The sequence below is a fragment of the Panthera pardus genome, unplaced genomic scaffold, assembly GCF_024362965.1.
Source record: "Panthera pardus isolate Hobbes unplaced genomic scaffold, ASM2436296v1 HiC_scaffold_13, whole genome shotgun sequence".
NCBI classification, from domain to species: Eukaryota; Metazoa; Chordata; class Mammalia; order Carnivora; family Felidae; genus Panthera; species Panthera pardus.
This window is the reverse complement of record NW_026526688.1, coordinates 19099678-19104519: the sequence shown is the minus strand read 5'-3', so window position 1 is coordinate 19104519 and position 4842 is coordinate 19099678. Positions and strand designations below refer to the sequence as shown.

The following is a 4842-nucleotide window of genomic DNA, read 5'->3' as shown; positions in this document are numbered from 1 at the left end:
TAATCTTCCTCCCAGGACATATTCTACAAAGTAAGACTTGTTGGTCTTTTCACCACTATATCTCTGACACCTAGAATGATGTCCAGCCTTCAGTACTCCAGCCTCCATAAATACTTGTTGAAGAGCTCATTAAAAATCACTGCCAGGGTGCCTGGGTGGCTCAGTCATTAAGCATCTGATTTCGGCTCAGGTCATGATCTCTCGGTTTCTGAGTTCGAGCCCCATATCTGTGTGGAGGCTGCTTGGGATTCTCTTTCTGTCCCTCTCTCTCTGTTCCTTCCCCGCTCACACACGCTCTCTCACTCTCTCCCTCAAAAATAAATAAATATTGAAAAAAACTCCCTGTCTCGTTTCTATAGTGTTACAGGAAGACGGGGCCCATACCTGAAGTACAGTGTGACAGGAAGAGTGATGTGGTGAGAGCCCTGCATGACTGGCTACGGGGACAGGGTGGCTGGAGCTGCACACTCACTAGGTTCATTATAAGCAAAATGAGAAGCTTGACGTCGTGTCAGGGTCAAGAACAGAAGAATCCAAGGGACCTGACATTCAGCAAATGTGAAACAAGTCCCTGGGAAATGAAGAGACCCAGGGTTCCTTAAGGGGTAGGCCTACCTGGGTCTGACAGTGGCCAGGTAGCAGCTTGCAATGTTGTTGTTTCCTCATGCATTATATGCAAAAGAGAATGGTGCCCACTTCATGGCGTTGCTGTGAGGATTAAACCAGCGAATTTATGGCAAATCCCTCAGAAGAATGCCTGGAAAGAGTGAGTTCACGGTGGTGTGGGCCACCAGGAGTATCCCCCACAAGATCCCACATTCCGGGAAGCAGAACACACCTGTCTTATTAGCAATTGGACCCTTGGCACCTTACACACCTCTTGAAGTCTAGCAGGTGCTCAGCAATTATTTGTTTAATTAATGAGCAGGAGGGAAGTCGAATCAGGGGCAGAAAACAATGTGTGATCTGGCTCTTGAGAGGGAGTTCAAGATGCAAAGGAAGCAGAGGGTAAGTGAGGGTTTTTCCAGACTGGGAACAACTTGAACGCAGACAAGAGGAAGGAAACAGCACGGGCTGAGCCTGGGAGCCTGTGCAGTTCAGCGAGTCTAGCACAGCAGGACATGGAAAAGGGGTCAGGAATAAGGCAGGTGCCAGAAGTAGATGGCTTTGCATTTGGCCAAGCTCATTTATGTGCAGCTTAATGTGTAGTTTTCTTTATATGATTAATTCATTAACCCTACTGAGGACAAAAAACCTTGTTAAGAAGTCAACCAAGGAGTTTCAGCACACTTAATCCTTTATCCTGGATCTTTCTCATTTTGTTTTACTCTGATTGAATACTACCATCTACCAAACTATTCCTAAGTATTCTTGTTTGTTTTTTATGAGGCACAGGTGATAAACCTGAATACTGATGCCACAATCTTAGAAACTCTAATGACACTTGCAAGGGACAAGAAAGAACAGTCAAATTTTAGGTTTTGCCACGCTAGCTGTCCATCATCTTAAATACTGACTTTTTAAAATTTTGAAATATTTCCACATATTAGACAATGAGAAGGTGATAATAGTTCACAAAACTAGTAAACCTATCTTTAAGATCTTTGTGATACAAACATAATTTCTACATTTATCAACGCAAGTTGTTTTTCCCTCTACTTTCTATTCTACATATTATCTAAATCTTTTTCTCCAGAAAGATGGACTTTTACAAATTAAGAATTACTAGTGATTTGTTTTATCAAGAAATAGTTTTTTGTGAAATCTAAAAAACCAAAACCTTCATAGGAAAAGAGATCAGACTTCTTACCAGAGGCTGAGCAGGGGGAGGGGGAAGTAGAGGAAGGGGCTTAAAAGGTACAAACTTCGAGTTACAAGATAAATAAGTGCCAGAGATGTAATGTACAATGTGATGACTGTAGTTAATATTACTGTATGTAATATTGTTGTCAAGAGAGTGAATTCCAAGCATTCTCATCACAAGAAGAATACTTTTTCCTTTATTGTCTTTTCTTTTCTTTTTATTACATCTGTATGGGAAAAACGGGTGCTAGCTGAACCTATTGGGGTAGCCATTTCACTGTATATATAAGTCAGACCACCATGTTATATGTTTAATTTGTACGGTAACAAATGTCAATTATTTCTCAAGAAAATGGAGAAAAGTAGCTTGTTACCATGTCAGCAAACTTATGTTTTCCTACTTGTTAGTACTTGAAAACGCCCTTGATTAAAATGGCCAAGCCTGTCTCATCATCACCAAAGTTTGTCAACTCCCCTTTACCCTTCACGTGCCCCTGCCCAGACTTCCGAAGTATTCTGTGTATATCTCTTTCATGGGGTAGCTCATTGTGCACATTGTATTTGCATCTATGCGTGTGGCTTATTTCCTACTAAATTGCGAGTTCCTTGAAAGAGATTCAATGCCTACGGGGGATTCTGACATATCACGTGCCCCCAAAATGTAAAATGAACAAACAAAAAACCTTGAATAAAATGAAAGAAAAAGTATGTTTCTACAAATGCATGACTTAAAGTTAGAATAGCCATCATAGGGGTGCCTGGGTGGCTCAGTCGGTGAAGCATCTGACTCTTGGTTTCAGCTCAGGTCATGATCTCATGGTGCGTGAGTTTGAGCCCTGCATCTGGCTCTGCACTGACAGCATGGTGGCTACTTGGGATTCGGTCTTCCTCTCTCTTGGCCCCTCCCTTGCTCGCTCTCTCTCTCTCTCTCTCTCTCTTAATAATAAATAAACATTTTTGTAAAAAGTCTCTAAAGAAATAGAATACCCATTATAGTAGAACTCATAATATATATCTCAGGTTTCGAACCACAAATGTCTTCACTAGTTATGGAAAAATATAAAGAATTATATTTTTTAATCTGTCCTTTGAATATCTCTTTATTCTTACATTCTGAGAATCTTTCTTCATGTTGTAAGCTTAAAAAGTAGAGTTTTAGAGTGATGGCCAAGAAGAAAATAAAGTATAATTTTGTCTCTTCCCTTTCTCATAGCATTTACCTATTCAAAAACTTGACTACAATAACTATTTTTTTTAATAAACCATTTTTTTCTTTGTTTATTCTCTGGATGGGAAGTTGCTGTCAAGCCAGGGAATGTATTTCCCTGTTTCACTCCACGTAGTTGCAGCCACATTACTAATATTGTGTCATGTGACAGCAGCTACACATGTCATGAGGATTAATACGTCATGTTGTCTTCCCATTCTGCAGCACGATCAGAGACTGTAGATGGAAGGTGACAGCACCACAAGACAGAAGGAGCCTGGGTCCTTCTGGAAATGTTTGCAACAGAGCCACCCCTGAAAGCCATCCTATTAAAAATATTCACATTGTACTTTAAAACACTGGAGTAGGAAATACGCATTTATTGTAATTATGGAGAGTTGAGATTACTTGTGACATCAGGTAACATTAACTTGCCTAATATGCCAGAACACTTAAGAATGCGTTTAAATGTCATGATGTCATTAATATTGTACAGAAAAGGACTCAGTATGGCCTAGAGCAAACACCGGATTTATTGTGTTGCAAAGTTTTGGTTTGAAACCCTGCTTTAAAAAACACAGGACTTTAGGTGGGTCACTTCACTGCATTACTGCACATCCCTGAAAAGGATGTAGCAACAAAGCAAAACCAGATGAGATGATATGCATAAATCCCACAAAAATCAAAAAAGCACTGTGTGACTTTAAGGAGAATTATAATTGTCATCAAATGAAACAATCAGTAAATAATTGTGCTTTGGGGGCGCCTGGGTGGCTCAGTCGGTTAAGCAGCCGACTTCGGCTCAGGTCATGATCTCGCGGTCTGTGAGTTCGAGCCCCGTGTCGGGCTCTGTGCTGACAGCTCAGAGCCTGGAGCCTGTATCAATTCTGTGTCTCCCTCTCTCTGACCCTCTCCCATTCATGCTCTGTCTCTCTCTGTGTCAAAAATAAATAAACGTTAAAAATTTTTTTTTTTTTTTAAATTGTGCTTCGTCTACAGAATGTAAGAAAGTCGTAGTCATTGCCATCAACCTTGGGCAAACAGCATGAGTTAATATTTCATTGGTAAAACATGAGGTTTCTTTGGATGCTCTTCATCTGAACCTACTTCCTTCCCTCACTATCTGTAAATGATTGACTTTGAGAGCTGGGTTTCAGTGATTGAATCTAATGAAGCTTGAGTATCAGGGCAATCTATTGCCTGGTACACTTCCAAAGGCCGATTTTATTTTTATTTTTTATTTTTTATTTTTGGCTTCTTAAGATTTTAATTCCAGTATAGTTAACATAGAGTGTTATATTAATTTCAGGTGTACAATATAGTGATTCAATAATTCCATATATCACCTAGTGATAAAAAGATGGAACACTTCACAGATTTGTGTGTCATCTTTGCACAGGGACCATGCTAATCCTCTCCATATCATTCTAATTTTTAGTACAATGTGTTGTCAAAACAAGCACCCAAAGGCCAATTTTAAGCAATTATAAACATATCCTTATTTTTTTGTTGTTGGATGGGAATTGTAGAAAATAAAATTTATCTGAATTCCTACAATTCTAAAGCAAACATTTGTGACAATGCTGCAAACAGCAAGCACAACTGTGTGACTATATGAGCAGTCACATATTTTTCCAGATCCCAACATTTCAGATCCATCTTTGTCTGACGCTAAGAGACCTGCAAAACTGTTATTGATACAGCAAAATGGTTCTGAATCTCAGAGTTCTTATATGAAAACAATTTGATACAAGTTTTCCAAATGTTTACAGTTCTAAAAATTTTACATGGCATTACCAATAACAAATGATGAAACTTAAAGAAATCTTCCT

The 4842-nt window shown here is 39.2% G+C and overlaps 1 non-coding gene across 1 annotated transcript; it reads right to left on the bottom strand.

The window, feature by feature from the left end:
- Positions 1-4364: 4364 nt before the first annotated feature.
- On the bottom strand, positions 4365-4468 carry LOC128776770 (U6 spliceosomal RNA). The gene has a single exon (XR_008421946.1). It is a non-coding gene; the product is annotated as a U6 spliceosomal RNA (small nuclear RNA).
- Between the last annotated feature and the right edge of the window lie 374 nt (positions 4469-4842).